The sequence below is a fragment of the Maniola hyperantus genome, chromosome 16 (genome assembly GCF_902806685.2).
Source record: "Maniola hyperantus chromosome 16, iAphHyp1.2, whole genome shotgun sequence".
NCBI classification, from domain to species: Eukaryota; Metazoa; Arthropoda; class Insecta; order Lepidoptera; family Nymphalidae; genus Maniola; species Maniola hyperantus.
This window is the reverse complement of record NC_048551.1, coordinates 13818239-13832716: the sequence shown is the minus strand read 5'-3', so window position 1 is coordinate 13832716 and position 14478 is coordinate 13818239. Positions and strand designations below refer to the sequence as shown.

General features: G+C 37.0%; 1 protein-coding gene across 3 annotated transcripts in view; it reads right to left on the bottom strand.

Annotated features, from left to right (window-relative positions):
* Positions 1-14478, bottom strand: part of Pits (Protein interacting with Ttk69 and Sin3A) — a 275032-nt gene that overhangs the window by 143334 nt on the left and 117220 nt on the right. For all 3 annotated transcript variants that reach the window (XR_011237683.1, XR_011237684.1, XR_011237685.1), the window contains 2 exons: positions 12296-12383; positions 9117-12210 (listed from right to left, as the gene is read on the bottom strand). The gene's annotated coding sequence lies outside the window, so the exon portion shown is untranslated. The remainder of the gene's footprint in view (positions 1-9116; positions 12211-12295; positions 12384-14478) is intronic.

Sequence of the window (14478 nt, the reverse complement as noted above, 5' to 3'; positions counted from 1 at the left end):
TCAGTGGTCACTTACTCAGTTATCATAATTTTTTTTCAGGCAAAGGTGATACAGTGCTGCATTCATTTCTTCATCCTGACAAAGATATGGATTGGGATATGTTGTGAACTCGAGCTCTTGGACCCCGTGCAGAGACAAATAAAATAATGAACGGTGCCAGATTAGATTTATAAGAAGCAGATGGTGATATAATTAAAATGTCAGAATCTAATCTACTTTAATAAAAGAATACATAAAAAATCATCAAACTGTTGTTTTATTTGCCTAAATAATTTAAATTCCAAAGTAATTTCCAAAGCTAAATCAATTAAATCAGAAAATGATTTGACTTTTGGACATTACTTTGGGGAATAATTTTAGAAGTTCCCCGAAGAGCCTAGTGGTTAGGATGTCCACCTCTGAATAATTGAAGGTTGGGGGTTCAATTCTAGGTACGCATCTCTAAGAGTTATGTGCGTTTTAAACAATTAATTATACTTAACTTGATTTAGCGGTGAAGGAAACATCATGAGGAAATCTGCATGCCTGAGAGTTCTCCATATTGTTCTCAAAGGAGTCAAAGGTATACTATTATGTTCAGCTTGTCGCTGGCTCACTATAGAGTACGGTTCTCTTGAGTGTGAGAAGAGTTTTGGCCATAGTCTACCATGCTGGCCAAATGCGGATTGGTAGACTTCACTTCACACACCTTTGATAACATTTTGGAGAACTCTCAGGCATGCAGGTTTCCACACGATGTTTTCCATCACCGTTAAAGCAATGATATTTAATTATTTAGTTAAAATGCACATAACTGTTCTCCAAGAAGTTATAGGTGCGTGTAAAAAGTACTCTGTGATTCTCATTTCTCAGTGTTAGTATACCTCTATATTTAATGTACTCTGTGCATCAAACCTACTAATGAAAGAGTCATCACATATTCTTTTAAAAGTACTTATGAGACTTATATTAATCTAAAAATGCTTTTATACTATTATACTAGCTTCTAAAATTAATAATTGATTTCTTATCTAGCAGAAGAATTACTATAGCCTTTTTTAATCCCTTTCATAACTTTATTTTAATTAATATGAGTAGTAAAACGATTTGCGGATAGCTTATGTCACTGATAAAAACACCTCTCGAGTTGTTTCAATGAAAACCTCATTTGACGTAACATTTGTCTTGGTTCTTATATGACATCAAACTTCAAAACGCGTCCGCAATAGCATTTTTCATACAATAAATTTTATCGATAGTGTAAATGAACTGTCAAAACATTTTTTTGTCCACATCTATCCTTTGTGGACTGTCTCACCGAACCGTGATAGGAAAACCATATTTTGACATTGATGCTGTCATTAAATGATAGATGCAGTCGATTCGCAATCGGCCCGCTGGACAACAGCTGACAACGACAATTACAATCATTTTGACAAATGACCAGTGTTTCTAGTTAAGATTTTGGTTTTAGCCTAGTTTCTATAGGAATTCACTCTAATAATCCTTTTTTTTAATAGCGATTTAGGGCGCATAATTTGTCACGTAGGTAATTATATTTATAAAAATACGCTATTTCTTCATGATGCAGAGTGAAAGTTTTTCATTCTGCCCTATTGAGCCTATCTCCATTTAATAAATCTTAAAAAAATGTTGTAAAAAATTGGGTTACCGCCTTAAATTAAAAGGGTTATTCCCGTTGAGTCACACCCCCGTGTGTAACACTGTGACACAAGGTGCCTAAAATTTCAAAACATTCCCGTTGAGTAACACTGTTACACAACGGGAATTAATTTGAACTTGTTGGCACCTTGTGTCACACCTACATAAATACATATTATTGCGCGTGTATCAAGTACTAACTGATTGTGCACTTTTCCGGGATGTTATTTATTTATAAATACAAGATGGCGGACATGATTTTTTTTACAAAAAATTGACATGGGTGTCGTTTTTAGGGTTTTCGAGGGTGCTGAATTTGATGATGACATTTATTCTGAAATCCAAGATGGCGGACATGATTTTTTTTACAAAAAATTGTCATGGGTGTCGTTTTCAGGGTTTTAGAGGGTGCTGAATTTGATGATGACATTTATTCTAAAATCCAAGATGGCCGACATGGACTTTTTACAAAAAATTTACATGGGTGTCGTTTTCAGGGTTTTCGAGGGTGCTGAATTGGATGATGACATTTATTTTGAAATCCAAGATGGCCGACATGGATTTTTTACAAAAAATTGACAGGGGTGTCGTTTTCAGGGTTTTCGAGGGTGCTGAATTTGATGTTGACATTTATTCTGAAATCCAAGATGGCCGACATGGATTTTTTTACAAAAAATTGACATGGGTGTCGTTTTCAGGGTTTTCGAGGGTGCTGAATTGGATGATGACATTTATTTTGAAATCCAAGATGGCCGACATGGATTTTTTACAAAAAATAGACATGGGTGTCGTTTTCAGGGTTTTCGAGGGTGCTGAATTTGATGATGACATTTATTCTGAAATCCAAGATGGCCGACATGGATTTTTTACAAAAAATTGACATGGGTGTCGTTTTCAGGGTTTTCGAGGGTGCTGAATTGGATGATGACATTAATTTTGAAATCCAAGATGGCCGACATGGATTTTTTACAAAAAATAGACATGGGTGTCGTTTTCAGGGTTTTCGAGGGTGCTGAATTTGATGATGACATTTATTCTGAAATCCAAGATGGCCGACATGGATTTTTTACAAAAAATTGACATGGGTGTCGTTTTCAGAGTTTTCGAGGGTGCTGAATTGGATCATGACATTTATTTTGAAATCCAAGATGGCCGACATGGATTTTTTTACAAAAAATAGACATGGGTGTCGTTTTCAGGGTTTTCGAGGGTGCTGAATTTGATGATGACATTTATTCTGAAATCCAAGATGGCGGACATGATTTTTTTTACAAAAAATAGACATGGGTGTCGTTTTCAGGGTTTTCGAGGGTGCTGGATTTGATGGTGACATTTATTTTGAAATCCAAGATGGCCGACATGGATTTTTTACAAAAAAATTGACATGGGGGTCGTTTTAGGGTTTTTGAGGGTGCTGAATTTGATGATGACATTTATTTTGAAATCCAAGATGGCTGACATGGATTTTTTTACAAAAAATAGACATGGGTGTCGTTTACAGGGTTTTCGTGGGTGCAGAATTTGATGATGACATTTATTTTTAAATTCAAGATGGCCGACATGAATTTTTTACAAAAAATTGACATGGGTGTCGTTTTCAGGGTTTTCGAGCAATCTGAATTTAATGATGACATTTGTTTTGAAATCCAAGATAGCCGACAGATTTTTACAAAAAATAGACATGGGAGATTTTTGTAAAAAATCCATTTTGGCCATCTTGGATTTAAAATTAAATGTCATCATCAAACTCAGCACCCTGGAAAACCCTGAAAACGACACCCATGTCTATTTTTTTTTAAAAATCCATGTCGGCCATCTTGGATTTCAAAATAAATGTCATCATCCAATTCAGCACCCTCGAAAACCCTGAAAACGACACCCATGTCTATTTTTTGTAAAAAATCTATGTTGGGCATCTTGGATTTCAAAATAAATGTCACCATCAAATTCAACACCCTCGAAAACCCTGAAAACAACACCCATGTCTATTTTTTGTAAGAAATCCATTGTGGCCATCTTGGAATTTAAAATAAATGGTTCATCAAATTCAGCACGCTCAAAAACCCTAAAAACGACACCCATGTCTATTTTTTGTAAAAAATCCATGTTGGCCATCTTGGATTTCAAAATAAACGTCATCATCAAATTCAGCACCCTCGAAAACCCTGAAAACGACACCCATATCTATTTTTGTAAAAAATCCATGTCGGCTATCTTGGATTTAAAAATAAATGTCATCATCACATTCAGCACCCTCAAAAACCCTAAAACGACACCCATGTCAATTTTTTTGTAAAAAATCCATGTCGGCCATCTTGGATTTCAAAATAAATGTCACCATCAAATTCAGCACCCTCGAAAACCCTGAAAACGACACCCATGTCTATTTTTTGTAAAAAATCCATGTCGGCCATCTTGGATTTGAAAATAAATGTCATCATCAAATTCAGCACCCTCGAAAACCCTGAAAACGATACCCATGTCTATTTTTTGTAAAAAAAATCATGTCCGCCATCTTGGATTTCAGAATAAATGTCATCATCAAATTCAGCACCCTCGAAAACCCTGAAAACGACACCCATGTCTATTTTTTGTAAAAAAATCCATGTCGGCCATCTTGGATTTCAAAATAAATGTCAACATCAAATTCAACACCCTCGAAAACCCTAAAAACGACACCCATATCTATTTTTGTAAAAAATCCATGTCGGCTATCTTGGATTTAAAAATAAATGTCACCATCAAATTCAGCACCCTCGAAAACCCTGAAAACGACACCCATATCTATTTTTGTAAAAAATCCATGTCGGCCATCTTGGATTTCAAAATAAATGTCATCATCCAATTCAGCACCCTCGAAAACCCTGAAAACGACACCCATGTCTATTTTTTGTAAAAAATCTATGTTGGGCATCTTGGATTTCAAAATAAATGTCACCATCAAATTCAACACCCTCGAAAACCCTGAAAACAACACCCATGTCTATTTTTTGTAAGAAATCCATTGTGGCCATCTTGGAATTTAAAATAAATGGTTCATCAAATTCAGCACGCTCAAAAACCCTAAAAACGACACCCATGTCTATTTTTTGTAAAAAATCCATGTTGGCCATCTTGGATTTCAAAATAAACGTCATCATCAAATTCAGCACCCTCGAAAACCCTGAAAACGACACCCATATCTATTTTTGTAAAAAATCCATGTCGGCTATCTTGGATTTAAAAATAAATGTCATCATCACATTCAGCACCCTCAAAAACCCTAAAACGTCACCCATGTCAATTTTTTTGTAAAAAATCCATGTCGGCCATCTTGGATTTCAAAATAAATGTCACCATCAAATTCAGCACCCTCGAAAACCCTGAAAACGACACCCATGTCTATTTTTTGTAAAAAATCCATGTCGGCCATCTTGGATTTGAAAATAAATGTCATCATCAAATTCAGCACCCTCGAAAACCCTGAAAACGACACCCATGTCTATTTTTTGTAAAAAAAATCATGTCCGCCATCTTGGATTTCAGAATAAATGTCATCATCAAATTCAGCACCCTCGAAAACCCTGAAAACGACACCCATGTCTATTTTTTGTAAAAAAATCCATGTCGGCCATCTTGGATTTCAAAATAAATGTCACCATCAAATTCAACACCCTCGAAAACCCTAAAAACGACACCCATGTCTATTTTTTGTAAAAAATCCATGTTGGCCATCTTGGATTTCAAAATAAACGTCATCATCAAATTCAGCACCCTCGAAAACCCTGAAAACGACACCCATATCTATTTTTGTAAAAAATCCATGTCGGCTATCTTGGATTTAAAAATAAATGTCATCATCACATTCAGCACCCTCAAAAACCCTAAAACGACACCCATGTCAATTTTTTTGTAAAAAATCCATGTCGGCCATCTTGGATTTCAAAATAAATGTCACCATCAAATTCAGCACCCTCGAAAACCCTGAAAACGACACCCATGTCTATTTTTTGTAAAAAATCCATGTCGGCCATCTTGGATTTGAAAATAAATGTCATCATCAAATTCAGCACCCTCGAAAACCCTGAAAACGACACCCATGTCTATTTTTTGTAAAAAAAATCATGTCCGCCATCTTGGATTTCAGAATAAATGTCATCATCAAATTCAGCACCCTCGAAAACCCTGAAAACGACACCCATGTCTATTTTTTGTAAAAAAATCCATGTCGGCCATCTTGGATTTCAAAATAAATGTCATGATCCAATTCAGCACCCTCGAAAACTCTGAAAACGACACCCATGTCAATTTTTTGTAAAAAATCCATGTCGGCATCTTAGATTTCAGAATAAATGTCATCATCAAATTCAGCACCCTCGAAAACCCTGAAAACGACACCCATGTCTATTTTTGTAAAAAATCCATGTCGGCTATCTTGGATTTAAAAATAAATGTCATCATCACATTCAGCACCCTCAAAAACCCTAAAACGACACCCATGTCAATTTTTTTGTAAAAAATCCATGTCGGCCATCTTGGATTTCAAAATAAATGTCACCATCAAATTCAGCACCCTCGAAAACCCTGAAAACGACACCCATGTCTATTTTTTGTAAAAAATCCATGTCGGCCATCTTGGATTTGAAAATAAATGTCATCATCAAATTCAGCACCCTCGAAAACCCTGAAAACGACACCCATGTCTATTTTTTGTAAAAAAATCCATGTCGGCCATCTTGGATTTCAGAATAAATGTCATCATCAAATTCAGCACCCTCGAAAACCCTGAAAACGACACCCATGTCAATTTTTTGTAAAAAAAATCATGTCCGCCATCTTGGATTTTAGAATAAATGTCATCATCAAATTCAGCACCCTCGAAAACCCTGAAAACGACACCCATGTCTATTTTTTGTAAAAAATCCATGTCGGCCATCTTGGATTTCAAAATAAATGTCATCATCCAATTCAGCACCCTCGAAAACCCTGAAAACGACACCCATGTCTATTTTTTGTAAAAAAATCCATGTCGGCCATCTTGGATTTCAGAATAAATGTCATCATCAAATTCAGCACCCTCGAAAACCCTGAAAACGACACCCATGTCAATTTTTGTAAAAAAAATCATGTCCGCCATCTTGGATTTCAGTATAAATGTCATCATCAAATTCAGCACCCTCTAAAACCCTGAAAACGACACCCATGTCAATTTTTTGTAAAAAAAATCATGTCCGCCATCTTGGATTTCAGAATAAATGTCATGATCAAATTCAGCACCCTCGAAAACCCTAAAAACGACACCCATGTCAATTTTTTGTAAAAAAAATTCATGTCCGCCATCTTGTATTTATAAATAAATAACATCCCGGAAAAGTGCACAATCAGTTAGTACTTGATACACGCGCAATAATATGTATTTATGTAGGTGTGACACAAGATGCCAACAAGTTCAAATTAATTCCCGTTGTGTAACAGTGTTACTCAACGGGAATGTTTTGAAATTTTAGGCACCTTGTGTCACAGTGTTACACACGGGGGTGTGACTCAACGGGAATAACCCAATTAAAATTTTAATTGCCCCACTCATTTTTAAAATCAAGCTATATTTAGCGTAAGATGCCCATTAAAATTTAGGGCTTGTATTCGTTATGCAGAGGATGTTAGCTTGTGTACGGCACTGAGCCGGATTGCCACCGTAGCAGTGTAGTCTGCACCTAATTTTGACGGCTAAAATGGCGGGGAATGGGGATATTGAATTGAAAGTTTGTTATTGAGAAGACGATGTTAGCTGTAGCTGTAGGTACTAAAACTGCAAGTTTTTATAGAATTAAGTCCTATTTTCCTTGCAGCATTGCTAATAGTGACGATGGTGACTTACAGAGTTGATGTAAGTACTCGACAATATAAATCAATAGTTTCAGAGGTAATGTAATTTAGTGGGGTTGTAGGTACACTACTCTACTTCATGCTAAGTTAGATAATAATTATTATCCCATTTAGCGTCAAGTAGTCGAGATAATATAAATAGTATGGAGTCCTAAGACACAGTATCTTTCTAGTACACCCTAAGGTTTTGTGTATTCGAGTTGTCTTAGCTGGTTTCTAGGGATTAGTTAGGAATTGAACTCGGGAAATTAAAAATATTTTCTTTTATTTTGTAGACACCTATCGGTAGTACGTACCTAAGTACAAAAATCCTAAACTAAATTAAGAGGCCTAAAATATGACCACCTTTCCCCACAGGTAACATTGTAAAAGCGACAGGTAGCTGTATTTTTTTAGGCCTGAATTAGCAGATAGAAGGTGCAAATAAATAAAATTCAAGAAAAAAATCATCAAAAACAATTAATCAAAATATGATTTACTCAGTTATAAGTCATAATGCAAAACCTTACTTATAACAAAATTAATTAAATGGCGCACTAACTAATAAAACTATCTATTTACTTATTATGTACTTTGCTAAATTATGCTTAAGTTTAAGTTAAAAATATATTATCACAAATAAAATTGCGATTATCGATTTGTACTTGAGGTAAAATAAACAACTGACTGGCGACACTTAATTTGCTTAGCAATAAATAAACTATTTCTATCAAGTTAAACTCATTAGCTGTGGGTTTAGTTCTGGTTTGCACATCTCGACAACGTTGAGAGATTTTGAGTATTAATTCTGTTAGTCACAATCAATGATATAGGTACAGTAGCCAGCAAGAAAGATTGCATATCGAACTTTTAGAAAAAGATTTCGCCTTCGTAGAGCGTCGTCTCTATCACTTACACCTGTGTGACGTTTTATCGGTCTTGACGACAAAGACAACGCTCTACGAAACCGTTATCACTTTCTAAAGTTTGATGTTCAATCTGTTCTGCCAGGGGGTACCGAATATGGTCACAATTCTTAAATTAAACTGACAGGTCTAAATATATTGCTATCCCTTTCATAATTCTTACTATCAAAAAAAATTATTACAGGTAACTACTAGGTCTAGATCTGTCAATTTAGTTTAAAGATGGTCAATATTAGCCACAAAAATAAAATCGGCCTTTTCCTAGTTTCAAGGATCGAGTTCATCCATACATCTACAGCGCCCTAATAGTACCTACTGAATATTATTTGTAAAATAAAAATGGCGAGCAAACAAGTACGTGGGTCACCTGATGTTAAGTGATTACCGCCGCCGCCGTATTTGCATATATACCCACGAGTTTAAAAAATAAAACAAGAGATCAATTTTTCTGTACCAACGATAATGTGTTTCAATAGGTACTATCTATTGACGCGACCTTGTCAAAATGTGCAAACTTATACTAATGTACCTACTGAGGGTACTGAGCACATTTGCGTTGCTACCATTATAACAAAGAAGAAGTACTAAGGAGCCACTTTTTCAAGCTTATTTTCTTTAGGCTTTAGGATATGTTGCGTAGTAGAAAAGTTATTAGAACACCAAATGGTTAAATCGATTACAATAATAATTTTGCAAAGACATTACTGTCATAAAATAGCGTGTCTAAAGACTAATGGGTTTTTGCCTTAGTGTACAAGTATGCGCTAACCCGGTGCGGGTGTGCGGGGCGTCTCCCCGCCTCATACCCCGAATGCCATTTCGACCTGTCGCATACTATAACTCTGTGTACAATCTTGTTAGAAGCCAGAGAAGATATAAAACCGTAATAAAATATATTATGTAGTTACCTACCATAGCCCCTCTTTGTTACAGTAGCAATGCAAATGGCTCTTTTAAGGCACAAAGCAAGTGCAATGCCCCTAGTACAAGTTCTGTGAGCTTGCTGTAAAATGTATTGAGGATATTTACAGATTTATATTTCGAAAACTATAAAATCTCGTACTAGGGGCACTGCACAGTTATATTAACTACTAAATATTCAACATGAAAACATTTAACGCAGTTGGCCTAAGCTTACTTCTCCTTCACTTTTACTATGTTTGTTTGTCTTTTTCCTATTCATCTGTCCCATGCTGGCTTCTCCCTCACTCCTCAACGGGAGTATAGCACCTGAAGGATCCGAGCTACACTTGGACAACGATGACGAGGAACTGATTTCGGAAATAGACGGGATTCTACTCTTTCTAAGCCTCTTGAATTTCTTATTTATTTCCCCTAAACTACTTATATCAGACGACGAATAATCGCCGTCGACGGAACTTGAGCTGCTGAAAACATTTTTTCGTAAGTTGTCGAATTTCGCAGGTTGTTTATTGTTTTGTACTTTAGTCTCCAATTTAGAAAGCACCTCGCGTGACGTTTGCGGAAGTCGCAAACTGAATCGCGGTGACGATAAGTTTGCGGAGATTCCAAGATCATCGTCATTTTCTAATTCGATTTTCAAATCTTCGTTTAAAACCAGGGCAACAGGACTAGTTTGTTGACAGACAGTCACCGATAAGGCGAAAGGTGAAGTGGTTCGTGTTTTAGTTCTGGTCGGTGACGTCATAACACTTTTTACGTGAGCGGGTGAAGTCTGTGTGATTTTCTGAGAAGCAGCCACGTTTTTTTCACTAATAGCATTTTCTGCTGTCCCCGATGTAGACGGTTTGTTTAAACTCTTCTCCAATAAATCGCCGTACTCATCCATGATTAGCTTCTTAATAAAATCTTTTTCTAGTTTAAGCATCTTTTCTACCTCTCCTCTGGGATCGATCGACGGCCAAAGGTCGTTGTGGATTGGTTGTACATTGGGCTTGTCACCCCTGGGGGTTGTTTGTGTCTCTTTGGGAGTTATTTTCTTTGAGGTATTACTCTGTGTACCTGTTTCTTGTGTGTCTACTGAATGAAGATATTCAAATACGTCCACTTTGTTCTTAAATGATAAACTTGGTACTTTGGTGAAAGTCAAATTGCTATCACTTTTGCTGTCTTTATTAATTTTATTTTTCTTCTCAGGCACAGCGACAGGCCTCTCAGATTCCTCTTGACACGAATTATCTGAAGGTAAGTTATGTGATGATTTAGATGTTTCGGACTTGCTCGGTTTCGAATGTTCTGATGCATCTGATTTTTCATATTCGAAATCATCAGCATAGCTATCATCCTTTGTACTGTCGTTTATATTGTTTTCATTTTTTTCTGCGGTTTTGTTCGTGTTTTTATTGATATTTAATGTTTTTGCAACTTTCATTTCAATATCTAAAACTTCTTGCAATAAATTCTCATCAGACGTTGTTAGAATTTTGGAATTTTTACTTTGCGACTTGTTCTTTGGACTGTCGTTATGAAAAGAATTTTCGCGACTGCTTAAAATTTTATCCAAGATTGGACTTAATACAATGTTGTTTTTGTTTGGTATATTTGATATTTCTCTTTCGATGTCACTTACATTTACTCCGCCTAATGTTAACTTTGAATAAGGTATGTATTCTGTATTATTTAAGCCAGGTTTTGGTTGATTTTCAACTCTTTGTTCATCGTTTTCTTTCATTTTAGCTGTCACAGCAGATTTGTTACTAGCATTTTTGTAAGAGACTTTCTTTTTCTTTACATCACTAGTTTTAGAATTAGATGACCTACCATACACTGTGTTTAACTTTCGCTTCCATTCTTCTAGATAAGCTTGAGGACGACTTGTGACTTTTCTAACAGTATTATTCTTTTGAGTGTTTGATTTGAAGGTGTTAGAAATATTACGTACCTGTCTTTGTACTCTGTGTTGAGAATCAGAACTAATATTATTAGACTCACTACTTTCATATGCCGTCATAGTCGAGACTTTTCTTGTGGTAGGTCTATTGATTGCAGCTTTTGGTATATACTGACTATTGTCAAATTTTATTGGCTTAGCATCATATCGTTTTAACGGAGGTTCATGTTGCATTTCAATAACTAAAGCGTTTTGTTGTACTGGCTGTTGTGTATGCGTTTCTGTACTGTCGGGCAAAATTTCTAGCTGCAATACATTTTGCAATCTCAATTCACTTCTAATATTAATACTAGGCATTTCTTGAATGTTTAATGATTTTTGTGGTGTTTTCTTAATATCGGGCTGGATGTATTTGTGAGAAAACTCATTGTAAGCTACAGCAGGACTAGCATCACATTTACTTTCTTGAACAATATTTAGTTGGGCATGCTTTTCTGTCTGTTTCTCATCGCAAGACTTATCTTTTATTTGCAATATGTTTGTGCGTGACATTTGTAACTTTTTCTTTATTGGTTGTTTTTTGAGTATCGAGTTCGACAAATTACTTGCTCGGCCACTTGTATCTATTGCATTCTTTTTGTTAATCATATCATTTATAGACCGTAAAGTGCTTTCAATTGAATCTTTTTGTGGTACAGCTCTGTCAACTATTTTGTTCCCACAAAACTTGGCATTAACAACTTCTTCTATATGAACCTTCTCATTGAACTCTTCGTCCAAAGGCATCGGCAACGTTTTCACTTGCACTCCTGGCTCATGATATTTGGACAGTTCTCCGGAGAGCAGCTTCAAGTCTTCCGAAGTAGTTTGCAGCATGTCATGTAGTTTCCTCAAGAGTATTTCATCTTCGGGCCTTAGCGCCGGCTCGGGATTCCAAATGTCGTCGTCTATAATGTTAACCATATCAAATTGTTTTCTGCTCTCAACCTGAAAAGAACACCGATATAAATTGATTTTTGTAAAAATATCATCGAAGTATCAATATCAATCGATTGTATAATGATATGCCTACCAAATATCGATCGACTGGGTAGGGTGCGACAGCGGGTCTCATCTGTTGGTCAGACACAGCGGTTCCGGCATCCTCTCTCCGCTCCGTTCTGTAGACAATAAAATAATCGCTTGTTGATTTTGTTAAATATCTATTGAATACTTGGTTGTGTTTCAATCCATCAGCAACATCAAGCCAAGTACCTTTCAAAAAGAGCGTGTAATGAAGGCCTTTGAAATAATTTATCGTATGTACCATCAGAATTTCACGTATGTACCGTCAGTTTGTTGTTCATAGTTGGTTCACCTCATCATTTTCAGTTGGCTAACTGGCTAGGTGTATCTCAAGTCATTATCGTACCGGTTTATATACTTATAGGATTTATCGATTTTGACTGAAATAAACTGACGGTGATATTAAAGTAATAGAAAGGACGCGTAAATATATTGTATGCGTCGTATACCTAGATTCAATCCGTTTCTAAGCCAGTCTCATTACTATCATACAGAATCCACATCTCTTCATTTTGCATTATTTCTGCTTTGGTGAGACCAGTAGGGCTGGGCTGTAGCGGCTGTAGCTAGAGTTGAATTGAAGATGGGCAGCTCGTAGCAGTGGTTACAGATAAGACGCAAGTAACTTGCGTGCTTAGTATGATATTTAACTGTTCACCAACGTTGATAGCTGTGATAGCCTAGTGGTTAGGACGTCTGCCTACTAATCGGACGTCGGGGTTCGATTCCGGGCACGCACCTCTAAATTTCCGGAATTATGTGCGTTTTAAGCAATGAAATATCACTTGCTTTGACGGTGAAGAAAAACAACGGAGGAAACCTACACACCTGAGAGTTCTCCATAATGTTCTCAAAAGTGTGAAGTCTCCATAAAGCAAAATAAGAAGAAGAAGTGTGAAGTCTGCCAATCCGCACTTGGTCAGCGTGGTAGACTATGGCCAACACCGTTCCCACTCTGAGAGGAGACCCGTACTCTGTAGTGAACGGGCGATGGGTTGATCATGATGCGAACGTTGATAGAATACGAGAGTCGAAACACAATAACGTCAAAAACGTTTCCGCTTGGACCGCCCGCGCCGTGCTGGTTGTAGATGTATGGACGAACTTGAGTTTAAAGCAAAGCAGTTAAGGTTCCTTTGACTCTAACGCTGAAGCGTTTCGACGCTCGAATTCTATCGACGTTGTGAGTTGTACTAGGATACAGCTGGTCAACCGATTTCCATCGTACTTGACTAGTGAATGTGAGTGAGGTAGTAAAGTTCGCGACACGTGGAGATGGCAATCGGAGTATGAGGCGGGAAGACGCCCCGCACACCTACTCGTCACCCGCACTCACCCGCACCGGGTTAACGCAGGGGATATGCGGGCCTGTGGGACGTTTCCTCCCCGATGCGATTGCCATCTCAACCTATCGCGTACTATAGACATTATTGTCTATAATATTATATTTTCTCCCAACATACAAACGCTTTATAGCCTGACCAGAAGTATTAAAAAAACTTGGTCTGGGGGCGCCACTAGTAAGTATATGGTCTATAGTCTATACTCTATACTATACGGTCTTGTATTAATTAGTTCCATGGGTTTTCTGCAATAGGTAAGTATTCTATTTTTATTGGTCTGGTTTTACATACCGAGCATATTATTATATCTAAATATATAAAAGGAAAAGGTGACTGACTGATCTATCAACGCACAGCTCAAACTACTGGACGGATCGGGCTGAAATTTAGCATGCGGATAGCTTTTGTGACGTAGGCATCCGCTAAGAAAGGATTTTTGAAAATTCAACCCCTAAGGGGGTGGAAAAGGGGTTTGAAATTTGTGTAGTCCACGCGGACGAAGTCGCGAGCATAAGCTAGTTAATTGATATATTTTTTATGGTATGGCATTGGTATTTTGAGGTAGGGCATTGCCCCATGCCCCCAACCTACAGCTATGGGTGACACGTGCCCGACGCCCGTGCCTAACGCGTCGTGGGCTATGAAATTTCTAAGTTCTAACACAACTACAAGGAGCTGGTACTAGTTCTGTTGGTACAAAATCTCTCTAATGCTATCCTTTTACGCAAGGAGCATCGTAAAAGGGATAGCAATACATTTAGACCTGCGATATTAGTAGAGATTGTGTAATGATAACTGAATAAGAATAAGTCCCGCAAATTGCTAACGCTCGTGGCCGCCATTTTAG